Source organism: Dermacentor andersoni, chromosome 1, assembly GCF_023375885.2.
Source record: "Dermacentor andersoni chromosome 1, qqDerAnde1_hic_scaffold, whole genome shotgun sequence".
NCBI classification, from domain to species: Eukaryota; Metazoa; Arthropoda; class Arachnida; order Ixodida; family Ixodidae; genus Dermacentor; species Dermacentor andersoni.
In genome coordinates this window covers 59,061,360-59,077,818 of record NC_092814.1, presented here as the reverse complement: position 1 = coordinate 59,077,818, position 16,459 = coordinate 59,061,360, and the positions used below count along the sequence as shown (strand labels likewise).

At 42.7% G+C, this 16,459-nt stretch overlaps 1 long non-coding RNA gene across 1 annotated transcript in view; it reads right to left on the bottom strand.

Moving 5' to 3' along the window:
* LOC126546174 (uncharacterized) overlaps positions 1-10,187 on the bottom strand; it is a 29,645-nt gene extending 19,458 nt beyond the window's left edge. The window contains exon 1 of the long non-coding RNA XR_007602531.3: positions 9,331-10,187. This is a non-coding gene — a long non-coding RNA (uncharacterized lncRNA). The remainder of the gene's footprint in view (positions 1-9,330) is intronic.
* Between the last annotated feature and the right edge of the window lie 6,272 nt (positions 10,188-16,459).

Here is a 16,459-nt window from a genome sequence, read left to right as displayed (position 1 = left end):
CAGCAGCACGTACGCACGGATTAGAGGATGTGAGAGGTGTGTCGCCGCGCCGGCTGTTCCGAGCTTTTACTCGCCTGTGACGTCACGACTCCGCCCTACACGCGTGGGGTGCGAGGAGGTTACGTGGCTCGGTGCTCTCGCAAGTGGTTGCCAGTCAACGCGAGGCGGCGCACAGCTGGGCTTTTTCTGGTAACGCTCCACGGCGGAACTAAAAGCTTAAACAGCTCCGCTGTTAAAAGTGACGTCACAATCGGAAATGATAGTGACCATATAAAGTGATCAAATGATGCAGCTTGGCACGGATGTTTGAATTTCTTTAGCGTCCGGCACTTCGACCGATACGCCAGCAGTTTCCTTTTGAGGCTGAAGCGAGCTTGCGACTCGCCTCAGCTGAAGCGCCAGCGTGTGATTAAAGTACGGGAGTGGCGCATGTCTTAATGTGAACATAATTAGGTTGTTTTTGTCGGCAATTGCTCCAGTAGGTTCCCTCGGAAGGTGAGGTAGAGGTTTCGAAAGCAATTTCAGTTTTCATCTAGAATAATGCAACTTATACAATTTACCAAACAAAACATATTTTAGTGGATGAAAACTACTTGACTAGCACACAGTCGTAATGTATAGCAACATATGCGAAACCTTTTCACAGAATTATTCGCAATTCCGTCCAACACCATGTATTCATACCCAACAGTAATCAGACAAAACGTCGTTTTCTATAATATCGGGCAGTGTTGCCCGACATTATAGAAAACATTCGACTTACTAATTTTGCTGCCTGTCGGACACTCACAGCCTGTGTTACGGATAGTGAACGAACATAGCGCAACGTTTCTTGGCGGAGCGTTCCGCATTTATCGTCACGGCGAGACAGCGCATCGGATGCCACAGCGTGAACTTGCACGATAACAAAAAAAGCTTGCACTCACACCTTTCGGCAATTAATGCCGTCAGCTAGATAAGTCAAAATTTGAGGTGAAACGCATGCCAGACTTTAAACAAACACGCAAAAAAAAAAAAAAGAACGAGAACTAGGATGAAACCGCCGCGTTGAAGTGAGCAGCGCCATTCCGCACGACATAATAGCTGGTTTGCAAAGTCTTGTGTAGTCTTGCGCCAGAATCACTGCTTAGTAGCGGTCACCAAGAACGAATAAATTGAGAAATAGAAAAAAATATTTTTTTTAGTAAAGCAAAAATATCTGAAACGGAGTATTTACTCTTATGACAGTATTCTTATTTAAAAAATTCGAACATTATTTTTCACATAGGTTTTCTAGTTTCAATGTTTATCCCCACCCCCCTCACCTAGTCTCGCTTCAACCGTGCACCGTTAACTGAAATTTCTGGCGATAGGTTTTAGTTCGCTTTTCGTTCCAAGCTTCGCGACCTATTCAGATGGACCTTGGCACGCCTTTCGCACTGCCTCGCGCAGCCAGGCACGCGGAATAGAGAGTTCAGTGGAGAAATGCGATAAGGAGCTGCTGCGTGTGGTCAGGCGTGATTACGCGTACAGTCCCACCAGACCTTTTCATCGGGCGAGGAGGAACGGGTGCGCGGCGAGCATTTCCTCCTCTCTGGCTTGTGCAATCCGGCGCGGCGCTGCTTTAAAGTCGCGTGCTGCGGAACGGTTTCGAGATTATTTAGATCGTACTTTGTGAAATTTAGGCAGTGTCCGTTCATATAAGTTCGTCAGGGAAGCCTTTCGGTGCATCGGTAACTACAGTACGCGGAAATATCTATTGGGGGCGCAAACATGCGACGCGCATGATCAGCTGCGGTGTATGCGTTATGAACTATTTTGCTAATATCAGTTTTAATTCAACGAAGAGAACCGGCGTCTCTGTATTGCCATCATGAAATGATAAATCTGCTGACTATCTGATCGCTTCGCGTAGGGACTAAAACATAAGAGCGCATGCGCGTGTACGGACAACCTAAGGCTACCACGAAACATCTAAGCGGCAGGCGCTATCAAATATTTGGGATACACCAGCATCGTACTCACGCATTTCAAGTGTAGTAGGCTTGAAATCACTATATGTCTACGCTAGCCTCCTGCATGAAGCTGATTGCGCTGCTCAACACAGTGATCACCGCGGTTGGTGAACCAGCATGATACATTTATAAGCTATGTGCTTCGACACTGCCTTTTTGCCTTGTAAAGCCATAATGTTCCAGGTGGATCGCATCAAAAGAATGCGACAGCTATTTTTGAGGAAAAAAATTCTGCAATACGTGTGAGCGCGTCGTAGAGAACCGGAACGAACACAACCGAAAAAAAAAATATTTTTGATTATCATCCTTTGTTTTTGAAAACGAAAGAAAACGGGCGAGCGCCGCAGTACGACCTCGCATAGTCACGCGGCACAACGTTTATAGATCTATAAACGTTGATGCCGCATGCTTGGACCATGCGCTATATAAACCAAGATATCTATAATCTAGCACCTACCTCTGCTTAGGATGCTCGCGCAGTTCGTAAACGGTCGCTTTGCTGGACAAGTATAGTCTACACTGTAAGGTATGCTGTTGTTACTAACCAAAACTATTTGATTCGTGGGTGGAAACCTCATCCACTGAACCAAGTAGTCACGCAATGTAATCTGCAGCTAACAGTTTCAACGCTTGCAAAGTATAACAGCAAGGCTCCCATCGTAGCAGAACGTTAACCACGTTGTTACGATAGTCGCGTATGTTTCATTGTTGCTAAACCGCAGCTTAGAACAAGGGGATAATACTGCAATAAGGTCACATTAGTGAATGGAACACTCATAAGTACACAATTATCTCTGAGGCTGATTGTAGGCTCAAACATGCGCGCGCGCACCGCGCTGCGTGCTCCGTCCGCCTCAACGCCAGCAGAAAGTTCGGCCATGCCGACTTACACCACTTCTATACGTCTCACAGAACTGTTTTCCACGTAGAAGACGCCAGGTCATACTAAATAGACCGCACGAGCGCGAAAACAAACGCCAGAAACTACCGCCGAGCATAAAAAACGCTCGGAGCGCTCGCCCAAGCCAGCATGCCGACTTCCCATAGATGGCACCACTGCTTAGCAATATGGTAAAATTAAATTAAAATAAAAAATAAAATCAAATTAAAAGGTGAAAGTGAACGTCGGTTGTCAGAAATACGTGAGAAAAAGAAGGCCGCACCTAGAATATTTTGGAACCACATAAAATTATTAGGCAGGAAGTCAACAACAATACAACAACATATCCTAGACGAAGATGAAAACAGACTGGAAGGAGAAGCGGAAGGAGTATAACTCACGGAGGAAGGAAACTTCCTTCCTTCCTCCGTGAGTATAACTGCTGCACGATGGTTCTTCGCGGACAACAAAGGGGGTGTGCACTCTTGAAGAGAACAGCGAATGCTATGTGCGCTTGCGCCGACTGCCGTCGATCTCGCCGTGCGTTGACAAGCCACGAGTCGCGACGCTCGCACGGTTATGAATACGGGAGGATGCACATCTTCACTGCAAGACATACCGCAACCGACGTAAAAGTGCAACAACGCTCTCGTAAGAAAAATGCCATCGGCGCGACAATTTCGCGCCAGAACAAGGGTGAAAATGTACTGTAAATCAACAGGGTGGGATTGAGCAAGGACCTGCTTTTAAAGTTTCTTTTTTTTTTTTGCGTAAAGGACAACGCATTCCGATTAAACTTCCTGAAACTTGTTATCACGTGTCCTTTTGTCAAATCCTCACCATTTGGTATTTTTAGATGGGCCACAACATGTGAAATCTAAAGCTGAAGTATGGGCAAAAGTCCCATATTCAAAACTCGGCATCATTTTCCTCGTACGATTTGTGTCTGTTTGCATGGAAAATCCTTTTTTAGCCAATTATTCATGTTTAAGATCATTACTAATCTCGGTTATCAAAACGGCGCTTCTGCTAAAAAGCTTCATTTAAAAAAATACACACTTCTCCCAATTCGACAATAAATGCAAAGCGCGATCTCTCTAAATTATAATACCCACGAAAAGTTTCAGCACTCAGACGATTAAGCATAACCATTATAGATTTTTTTTTCTTGCGAAATTCAAATGATACTCGGGCAGACAATTATTTTTGCAATAAATATTTAGGGAATGCATTTCGTAGTGTCCAATTCACGGCTGGCATTTTGACGTGACCTTACATAATTTTTATTTTCGAAATTGCAGGTTTCTCTCGGTTATTAAATTTTCTTGTGGTTGGTGCATCACAGCCTCAGTTGCTTTTGCGTCATAAAACCGTACATAACAAACTTTCATTTTTTTACTGATGAATGATGTAAATGATGACATAACCTTGAAGTTTTCTTATGTTACGTCATCCGGAAACGAGTTACATTATTTGGTTCTATACTCCATCTAACAAGTGCCATTTGAATTTCGCAAGAAAAATCTGCTGTGTTCTCGATGCTCCGAATAAAATTACTTATTTTGCCCTACTACCATGCCCCGAAATGAAGCAGAGCTGTAATGCGTGGCTATAAAAGGAAGTTAAACCGAGCAAGCAAGCAAGCAAGCAAGCAAGCGCGTATATATATATACATATATATACCTCGGTGAGCAAGGCATGTGTCGATGAGCTCCTGAACCACACTTTGCAATTTTGTGAACACGGTTTAAATCATGGATCCGCGATTTCAAAGAGCTGCGACGTAACGCTAACGCATTTCTCTCGCATTTAAGGCTAATTCGCCACTGATGTATTTTCCCCTTGATTCTATTTCAAAACTGGGTGATTCCACGAGAGATCAACACGGGTCAAAAATTTCATATTTTAGATTTCATTGAATATTTTATATTTTATGCGCATATCACTAGGTAGCACTTAAGTGAACGTGGCTTCTTTGCCAAATGAATATTTTAGGAGGAAAAATATAACGACATTCTTCAGTGTGGAGGTGCCTATTTAATGCACAAGGCATTTTCACAAATTCACAACGATGTGAAATACATTATGTTACAGCTACAAAGAATGCATTCTTGTGTGTAAAACCTAGACGTAAAGAAGGGTCAGCTAGCACTGTTTCAGGCTTCCGTACCAAGCGGAAGTGTTCTAAAAAATTGCTTAATTTGCTACAATCTTCAAAAGTTGCTATATTTACGATTTTTTATCAACTAAACCAATACACGTAGCCTTTTGAAATTTGCTGGAGTGCGACACCTTAACCTACTCAACAATTGTGCTGAATATTCTTGCTGTATCACAAATTACCATTTCTACAATTCGCCTCAAATTTGAAGTTTTGACAAAAATGAACGCTATTTAAAAATGAAAATTAAAAAAAACCCCATCGTAAATTTTTCTCGAAATCTCGTAAACAACTATTCACAGGCACATGAAAAAGAATATTAAAAACATGTTGCATTATTTTGTTTGTAATCACAATACAGGTGGTAGAAATGAGAGCTTTGCCAGAATGCAGCAAGGTGCTGAGGAAAAGGAACATCAAGGTAAAAAGAGCGTGCATAAGGCTCTGACTTCCCTAAACTTGACCGTAATGGCGACGTAAAGGCAGTTTTGGTAAACTATAATTATTTCAACTACGCCGTTCTAAGATGTCTGAATTTCCGACATAAATTTGTGGAGTCATGCCTCTCCTCGGCCATCATTGACGCCCATATTTAGCTCACGCTTTCATATGCGGCTGCTGTAAAAATCGTCTCTTTTGATCGAGTTGATAGAGTGTAGAAGAATGGGAAGTGAATCCACGGGAGGCGATGAATTCTTACCGGAAGAAGACGAACTGGGAGGTAGAAAGAAGTGCCACTTGAAATTTTGCCTCACGTTCATCAGCAGAAGTCGGATTCGCGACGAAGGAACTTTCGCCCGGTGCTAAAGCAAGTTCAACTCGGTGGAACTGCAAGGTCCAAATCTTACTTCGTACAGTGCAAGCGCCATTTGGACCCCTCAGGTACCAAATGCGGCATGTGCACCGAACGGTTCGCGAAATTTATAGAAACCTATGACATGTGCTCTTCGTACCAAAAGCTAATGCGCTTGTTGACTCTACTGCGAAGCCAGCTAGAGCACCGAAATGTTCAAGCTCTCATTCCAAATTTGTCAGCCTACATGACATACAAATCCCGACGTTGCCGCGAGAAACGTGGAATATGGTCAGCACCAGACGCACCTAAGAGAACACGGTTGAATCCAACAGACGTTTAGACCGCTGTGGAATATTATACCAAAGACGAGCATGGATGTGCTCGGCAGAGCCCCAACAAAAAGGAGGTAGTATCTGTTTCGATTGATGGAAACAAAAAGTATGCTGCCAAGAGATTCATGATCCGCTCGGTACCGGAGACATATGGTCTCTTTAAGGAAGCCAATCTGGATACATCTATTGGGCTCTCAAAGCTTTATTCTCTCCGGCCGAAATGGGTTCTTCTTGCTCCACAACGCGAGTGTACCTTTACATGTATTGCGCCAACGCCACACAGTGTGTTTCCGCGCTAGAAGAGCTCATTGAAGGTACCTACACAATTACCCACATCAAAGAACTATGTCTTTGCACCTCGCCCACAACCGATTCTGTCCTGGGCGATTGTGATTATTGTGCAAATGAGGATGCTTTTACTACTACAACTTAGGGAATCCCTGAAGAGACAGAGGTAAACAGTGCGGTATGGGAAAATGGCGACCTCGTCAAAAAGACAGCACAGGCTGGCTTGTCAAGTGGATTACCCATGATTATATAAGGGCATTCAAGCATCAGCAATACACAACGCCAAACGGAATCAACAGCACGGTTCCCGTGTCTTCGACTTTGCAGAGAATCAGACAGCTGTTGTACCGAACGACGTACAATCATACCATTGGCAGAAAAAAAAACAGGTCTCGCTATTTACGTGTGTCGTCACGAGTAGCGGATCCACTCATTCACTGTGATGACGTATGTCATGATGCTGCACACGCTTGCTTTGCGCTGGAAAACATCTATGAGTGCATGAAGAAAGAACTTCAGCTTGGCAAACATGCTACATACGTGACTGACGGCGCCAGTAGCCATTTCAAAAACAATTATCAGCTTTAGCAGCTGTCACAGAAGGAGCACGCGTCAACAAAGTGACTTTTTTCGGCCACAGGACATGGCGAAAACGCTTGCGGTGATGTTGGTGGCTTAGTAAAGCACCAAGCCTCGCTGTAAAAGCTCGGAGCAGACAGCACTACAGTCATTAGGTCAGCCTCTGAAATGGTGGCGCAGATGGCCGCAACGCTGAAAAACGTAAACTTGCTCTATGCAGATGCGGATGAAGTAGAGAATTTCGCCGCCTCAAAAGGAACCAGTGGAAATATTTGCCACGTGTTCAGGGCATACGGTTATGGCACATATGGTTAAGCGAGCCTGACGCCACCAATTTCGATTGCGTTGTATTAGTGTCTCGCACTGCTGCAGGTAATTTGGAAAAGGATCAAGCCTTTCTGAGCGTATACAGCGGGTATGCTCGAAGTTCCTTGTGCCCTCTCCCTGCCTCCATGCGGCATGTGCGGATCATCAAGTGTGCACTGACAGGTCAGTAAGTCAACAGGCAAGCAACTGTGCCACTGCGTATTGGATTCGCTCCATTAGAACTGCGTGATCTGTCCCTCTGGATCAGCTGGTCCTATAGAAAAATGCGGAAAGAGCTGCCAGTACTGCAGCGCTCCGTAAACTTAGGACGTGTTCTCAGCACGATATCATCGCTTAGCATTCGTCAGTGGTGCTTCAACGACTATCCCATACATTGTATACCAACAAGTTTGGCCGAGAGTTCATCTGGTCCTGCCAATACTTGAATGAAGAAATAAATGCTCTACTTGAGGCTTTGCACAGAAGGCAATTTCCTCAAGAGTGCGCGGACCAGGTAATGTTTCGCAAAAGACCCAAGTATCTGAAAGAGGAAGTCTCGTGCTCCTTTCCAGCTTTTCTAAGAAACTGTGAACTTTCCGACAAGTGGTGATCCTTAGGGGCTGTGAACTTTTGATTACATAGTATTCTAACAGTTCCTTTTTTTCTTTTTCTTCAGAGGCGGTAAAATAAGCAATCGCTGGAACTATCTGCCAGCTAACCCTGCCTTAACCAACACCATCTCCACTCCCACCACCGCCTCTTAGGTTGTATAATGACGTTCATGTAATGACCAGTACGACATTTTTAGAAGCATTTACCTGCCGTACATTCTGTTACCTGTGTACATTTATACAGAGTTAACTGGTAATTATGTAGCACAAAAAGAAATAAAAACCCTGCATTAACAGAAGGCACAAATTATCTACGCTGCAAGGCGCACGCACTCGCTGTTAAATAAAAAGAGCCACGTAATGGTTATGCCGACGCTTCGTTATTCCCATTCAAGCGAATAAGTAGTGTAGTAAACGCACGTTTATGCAGAAGTATTAATTATGAGGTCAAAACTGGCTTTACGTCGCCATTACGGTCAAGTTTAAGGAAGTCAGAGCCATATGCACGCTCTTTTTATCTTGATGTTCCTTTTCCTCAGTACCTTGCTGCATTCTGGCAAAGCTCTCATTTCTACCACCTGTATTGTGATTACAAACAAAATAATGCAACACGTTTTTTAATATTCTTTTTCATGTGCTTGTGAATAGTTGTTTACGAGATTTTGAGAAAAATTTACGATGGGGTTTTTTTAATTTTCATTTTTAAATAGCGTTCATATTTGTCAAAACTTCAAATTTGAGGTGAATTGTAGAAATGGTAATTTGTGATACAGCAAGAATATTCAGCACAATTGTTGAACAGGTTAAGGTGTCGCACTCCAGCAAATTTCAAAAGGCTACGTGTATTGGTTTAGTTGATAAAAAATCGTAAATATAGCAACTTTTGAAGATTGTAGCAAATTAAGCAATTTTTTTTAAACACTTCCGTTTTGCACGGAAGCCTGAAACAGTGCTAGCTGACCCTTCTTTACGTCTAGGTTTTACACACAAGAATGTATTCTTTGTAGCTGTAACATAATGTATTTCACATCGTTGTGAATTTGTGAAAACGCCTCGTGCATTAAATAGGCACCTCCACACTGAAGAATCTCGTTATTTTTTTCCGCCTAAAATATTCATTTGGCAAAGAAGCCACGTTCACTTTAGTGCTACCTTGTGATATGCGCATAAAATATAAAATATTCAATGAAATCTAAAATATGAAATTTTTGACCCGTGTTCATCTCTCGTGCAATCACCCAACTTTGACTGCTCATATAGCGTCAAATCCGTTCCATGCCAGTGGGTTCATGCAACATATGCTTGTAAGCACACTTGTAATGACACAAGACCGCGTCAACCTGCAGCACTTATAACAATGCCTAACTGTTTCCTCAAACTCACCTGAAAGTCAGTCTCGCAAAGCAACAGGAGATATAGCTAGGAGAACGAAGACCGCACAGGTTGTGGCCATTAACAGGACCGCTGATGAGGCATTCACTTTCACTCCGCACTACACAATCGTGCACTCAAGACACTACCGTAAGGCATCCCCCGATTTCCTACCAACAACCTAATCCCGCGAGCTTCTATAACAGGTCGTAAGTGGAACGCAGTCAATTGCAAATAATACTCAGTGCGCGTTGACATTGACAACACCCAATGACTGAATTTGGTATGCGTATCCTCATGTATCCTAGCATAGGCGCTGCACTCGATTTCAGTCTCGCTTTAGCCACGGTAGGGTGCGCGTCTGGAACTGGAACGTCGTCTGCTACGCAAGAAGCGTCACTTCCATCCGTGTAGTTCTGGTCATAAATAGTTCTTGCTCGTTCCGCGGCTTTGGCGCATTCTGTCTGTCCTTTTAATGGTGACACATGAGGAACTCACTCAAGTTCTCCCAATCGTCACACTGCAGGTTACTGCGAATTCGTGAACGCTCCCAGGTCCAGCTTGTGATTTAACAAGTATTAAAGGGCTCTGATTCAACTAAACAAAGCATCTTTTACTGTCAAAGTTATTCGTTAGTCTGCCTCCGTCGAACCGTGGCACAGTAATGCAGGGCTTAATGTAATAGGAAAAGAAAACTTGCATAATTTATCGCTGCCCCATTACCATGCAGGAGAAGATAACACGAGTTGGTACAAATGACGACACTGTGTGAGTTCAACTGTGAAGCACATGGTGTGGTGCTGTAATAACACAATATTAGTCTGAAGGAGAACTATAGCACACAAAAGTAAAGCCACATTGGAGGAGCACAAAACGTTGGCCACACTGAAATTGAAACTTGAAGATGTGGAAGTATAGAGAACACCATAGTGGAAGCGAAATCAAGCGCGTGAGTCGGCGTTGAACTATTACTTATGTATTATTATTGAGAAATAAAAATGATGTAAGTTTCGGGTAATTTAAAACATAAATAACGATGTAGTATTTTGATTATTGTACTTAAAAGTCTGGCTACCATGCTCAAAATTGGTTACAAAATATAGGCAACACTGTTTTATTGCTCGCTAATCTTTATAATACAAAATGACTTTATAAAATTAAAGACTACTTGTAATTTTATTTACAAAAATAACACCAATGATATCATATGATAACTAAATAATTAATCAAGTACTTCTAAAAAGTCTGGCCACCTACTGCACATAAAAGTCTGGCCACATAAGCTTGTTCGATTGAAGATTTAATGCATTGTGTTTGCATTTTCTTATTCATTTATTCAATATATCTAAACCTTTTGTTCTTTTCTTTGCTTGATATAAAGTGTGAGATATCTACGCTTACCAACCGGCCTCTTCTTCGTTGTCACCAGAGGGTGCAGTTGCAACACGGTGAACGGGGTTAGAAACATTTTATCCACACACGGTGTGCGGAATCTTGGCGATCTTTTAAGTGTTCTGGCCGCTACATAGTCTTAAAACGGAGCACGGATAAATTTTGGCCTTGTGGATGTGCAATTTCGTTTGCCGGGTGACTGTTATTAGCTGCAACAATTGTCGGTAGTGCTGCCTAGAGTGTCGTCTGCTATCGCACTTTTCGTACAGGTCGCTTTAAATGTGTGTAAGCGCATGGAAAAGGGCGTAATTTTAGGGTGTATGCTAGGTCGTACGTTATCTGTAAATTCAACCGCGTACGTCGACTACTGCGGATACGCTCTGCTGTAGCCGAGAAAGCGAATTGCACCAATTACACTTTCCGTTTGGCAGTGGAACTGAAATGCGCAGTGATCGCACAGTGTTGATCTGGTCTCAAACTTCTGGAACGGCTTTCGCATGCCGTTTTTCTTTTTCTTTCTTTCTTTCTTTCTTTCTTTCTTTCTTCGAGGCGCGAAAAGTATAAGCCGGCTGCTTTCACGGTGGTCGCAGTTTCAAATTCAGTACAGCCTGATGCACGTCCACTCGGCTTGAAAAAAATGTAATCTGGGTAGGTGCAGCGTTTCGATTTGCGCTTTCTTGTGTTTCCGTGACGCTTATTCTGCCGAGTTAGCCGTGGACGAAGCAGGTCTGCAACGTTTATTTCTGCACCCCTGTTGAACGAGGCTCGAGTGCCCCTTCCCTAGCCGATTAGCAAAGAGCTAGGTCAACACTTAAGATAAGAGGGATATAGTTGACACTGAAAGATTTCTTCTTATAGACACACGGGTGCCAGAAAAGGAGATTGCGCTAGTCGGTTTGACCATCCACCGTTGCAAACAGCTAGCAGCAGCCAGCACTCGAACGGCGATCGTAGCGCCGCGTTGTTGATAAATCTGCGCCTGTGCTTTTTTCCGAATGTGCATCGTCGGCGTCCAGTTTTTCTGCGTGGGCAATCACAATATAGTAGCAGTCACATTTACTTCATTCACTATACATTTGATCCAAAAAGAAACAAGTACGGAACCTGTAAAGAAAACGCAGACGGTTAGCGCATCGTCCAAGGTTTTTCTGTTTGTTGATTTTGCTCTTTTATTTTAATTTGCATCGGCTTTTATGGCTTTAAATAAAGGCCAGAAATTTATATGCGCGCGACGCGACAGCGGCGTTGCCATCTGGGCGCGTTCTGGACGCGCGCGGCAAGTACGTGGCTTTCGAAATTGGCGCGCCGTTTCGCTCAAAGAGACAAGTGATGTGCTAGCAGTGCAGTAATGTTGTAGGTGTTGGTGTGGCAGCTACATACAGTTGGACTTGGAGCCACAGCCTCCTTCTCCTGCGCGGTCGGTTTCCTTTGTGCGCTTGTTTGCAGCACGGAGCTCGCATATGCGCGCACTGTACGTGCAACTTTCAGCACAGCAATGTATACTTTAGCTGCGTAACCATTGTCATTGTCATGACAGTAACGCCTAGATATGGGAAGCGCACAAAGTAGGAAAACTCCTCGACAGCCAGTGCCAGAAGGTCGACAATCGTTATGCATATTTATAGTTGAACCTGCGCGGCTCGATCATATTAGTTTGACCATATTTTTTACCAATTCAACTAGATCAAAAGAGGCTATAATATCGCAATTACATCATTTAAGCTTTCTTATTGCGTACCGAGCTCGACCATGAAGTGCCTGGGAAATGGTATGAACCTTGCGTAAACCTCACGCAATATCCTGCAAGCAGACTTCCTCACACACTAAAGATGCCACGTGGCGTAGCACGGCGCGACTGCAGGAGTGCTAGATCGGCCAGGAGGTTTGATCAGGTTGCACCGCTCGTCGGGTGTTTAAAATGAGTTTAGAAGTGATAAATAAAATGTACAAATAGCTTACAGCGTCATAAGATTTATGGTGTAGTTTTTCTCCATTTCTCAGCTGCTTATATTGTCGAGCCAGCTGCAGCATGCAGGAGGAAAGAATCACTTTAGCTAAAATGTACTATACTAATCACGTAGTTCCATATGTAGTGCGACGCTCTTTCGGGCAACGCTATTAGATTACTAGTTCTAGAACCCAGTAACGTAGCTTTCAGGCTACAAAATATTTTCTTATTTTGCGTATTGCGTGTACAGCGGTTTGTCGATGCATATGCTGTCCTCCTATATTATACCACTTCGTAACCTCGGCGAGCTGGCGTTCTTGCACAACACTGCACAATTTGAAGGGCAACACATTATGTTCAAGTTTCGCATTGTTCTTGCCTTCGTGCCTGAAACACGACCTGCAGGAATATAAAAGTTGGTCCACTGTTCTGAAATGGTTTTCAGAGAAACGGGGTACAGGACGCCCGCTCACAGGGAAAACAGTTCATTTCTTACACTGCCACCCGTGAGACTTAGAAAGCATACAAGTACTGGCTTCTACCACAGTGACGTAGAATGCAAAAAAAAAAAAGCAGCAGTCTATTTTTTACGTAACTTTTTCTCCGATTCGCCAAAGGCAGCTTTGCCCGCGACGGATCAAATCTCGCAGTCATGTCGTGGACAACAGTGCCGAAAATAAGCTAAGCTGCTCGCGCTGCTCGGTGTGACCAGGGCTGTTCTAGAAACTCATTACTTTCCATACTCATAGCTTCCAGGCGGCCTGGTTAGCGAAGCACAATTTCCCCCCTCTAATTGTGCGCATCGCAACAGCGTTATGACGTGCTCAGGCGAGGCGAAGGGGTGGTTCGGTAGCAGACGACGCGCGGCATGCGCCACTTTTCCTACGCCTGGTGCTGAGCTTGCGCCTGGAGTTACTGTGTAGGCTCCCTTTAGGAATCCTATGGTGACTATATACACGAGCCATAGCTAGGTTAGGGTGCCTCAATTCTCCCTCTCTCTCAACCCCCTTGTTCATGAGCCATGCTATCGCGTGTTCTCGCCAGCAGGGGGCCTGCAAACATATTAATAACAACTTTAATAATGGTCATGCTAGCCTTTATATTTTGGGAAGAGCTACAGTGAAAAAAAAATCCATAGGTACTTTCACACACAAACATCAAACATTCAATGGTGCCTATTGCACACAAAAAAAAAGCACTCACAAGTTACTGCAATGCTCATTGCCTGCACTGATTTATAGATTTCAGCTTTGATTTATGATATTGATTTACTTTGACTTATACATTAATTATTTGATATTTTGATTTACTTGTAGATGATCGATTTACACCTACCTTTTCCTTCTTCTGACTACATGCAGGGGACACAGACCTAGTGTGAACATGCTACGGCAACAAAGCATATTTGTGCCATATTTGTGCAGGATTTTTTTAACAATGTACTAGCAGACACAAACAAAGAAAAGGGGCACAGTGCACATGCAACACAAAACCGTATATTTGTGTCTCCTGCACTCCCTTTCTCCTTCCTTTCTTTGTGTTGATCTGCTACATTGTTAGAAAAAATTGTGCACAAGTATGGCATGTGTATGCTTTGTTGCCGTAGCATGTTCTATAACATTAGGCTTTATAAGAACACTCTCTGTAATGCTTGAATTGCGACGTCTTACATTTTACTTGGCCTCAGAATGCATCCTACCTTTCCTTAGGTATGGCATGTATACTAAAAAAGCAATAGACTAATTGTCACAGTAATTCTCAGACATTTTTTGACAAGGTACGTGGCAGTTTGATTTTAAGAAAATGCTGTTTCGTCCGTATGTGCTAGCATAAGAACCATTTCACTGTGCACATCCAACTTTGGCCCACTATGTTGTCCTGAAGACAGTGGCTGAAACAATGGACAGTACAGTGCCAGAGTGCCCAGCACAAAGGAGGAGACGACAAGCAGAAGTTTCTTGCTAGAATAATCAAATGAGAGTTTATTGACGATATCAATAGGCAGTGTGACAGCAGGGACATATGGCAATAACGATAGCTGTACACATTTGTGAAAGAGAGATGAGGTGGTTTTGAAATGGTAACTGCACACACAACATAATCTTCTCCTGGAAATAAAACTACTGTACAGGAGTTTATATAACGCTATGATACATGTTATGATACAATTCTATACATATGTGACCGAAGGTGCACAAAGCACTTGAAGGTGCGTTGAAGATACATGTGTGACATTACAGAAGCGACTAGAATGGATTTGTCCGACAGGTTGCGCATCAACCAAAAGAAGACCTGTGCTTAATTTTTTACAATGACCGGATTGCCAGTGTGCTAAGCAAGATATATTTGCCTTTGTCTTATACATAAAATCCTTTCTTTTTTTTAATATAGGGGATAAAAATCGAGTGATATGTTTAAGAGGGAGAAATGGGATAAAATCAGGTATTTTTTTTTTCTCTGGCAGCAAAACCAGGGAGAAATTGGTCGTTATGTTGTCTGGGATTCCAAAGTTTGAGATTTTTCTGGGAACTTTTACGAATGATTATCATAAGCAATGGCCTCCCATTGGACACAAATATTTTATTTAAATAGCCAAAATCGCTCACACAAACATGTAACGACAAAGAAAGCTGCTCGCAAATCATGTGACGAACTCATCTCTGCAAATCCTCATTGTCAGGCAATATGAATACATTTAAAAGGAACTACATTAACAAAAGCAACAAAAAGGGACGGGTCTGCCGATTCCTTCTTTGTTCTCTGCACTTTAAGAAAAAAAATGTAGAAATAGCGCACACGAATGTGCTTCGCAGCAGATACGATGCATTTCCTTACCTTACACAAACCCTTGTTCAAATATGCATAATAGGCATGGGGAACATTCGTCTGTCCATCCTGAACCTGTCAGGCCTTTAGTCTTTGTCTATTGTCCTGTTTACTGGTTCCCAGTATACTCCCTTGCAACAACAGTAATGAATTACTGACTAGATGAATTAGCCACCCTTTATTGAATGTAATGTAGTTGGGTAAACATGCTCTCAACTTCACAGCTACTGTTTGTAATGCAGAGCAACGTCAGCACTGTGTTAATTCGCGTACGAGTGCATTACCGCCATTTATCTGTATGCAACGTGCAGGAGCTGCAGTGCAACGTGCCATTGTTGTATTCATTAAATGCAGCTGCTAAGTAAACAAGCTTTCATTCACTCAATGCCAGAAGGCGCTGAATATGTTATATTTTTATAATGCCGACTTTCAGTTGAGTGTAACAACGAAAACAAGCCGTATACCGTATTCATGTAGTGTTAATAATATTAATAATGTCATATATATATTGACCATTTGTTCACAAAGGTGGGTACAATTCATTGGTATTGTAATACCTGCATTTGTTATAGTTCTTTACGAAAGGCAAAGTTCAAGGAGAAATTAGGTTTAACCCGATTTTCATAATTTTGTTCAGGGTGCAGAAATTGGGAGTTTTTGGGTTTTACCCAAAAATGAAGGACTCTACTTAAGACTGTTCGTTCAAGACAAGCATATAATATATAAACACCATATTCATGACATACTTGTACGATGTTTATATCTGTGTTTACAGAAGACTTGACATGGAAAAAATTACAGCATGCATGCTATTTCTCAGAGAATTAATCTTGTCCACTCTAGGACACAAAGCAATGTAGAAAATATGCTTCATAAAACAGAGTGCAGAAATAGTACATGAGGAATGTACTTATGTGGCTGTGGCCTTGAATATGAATTTACACTTGTCATTATGGTAGTGCTTGATAAATGACA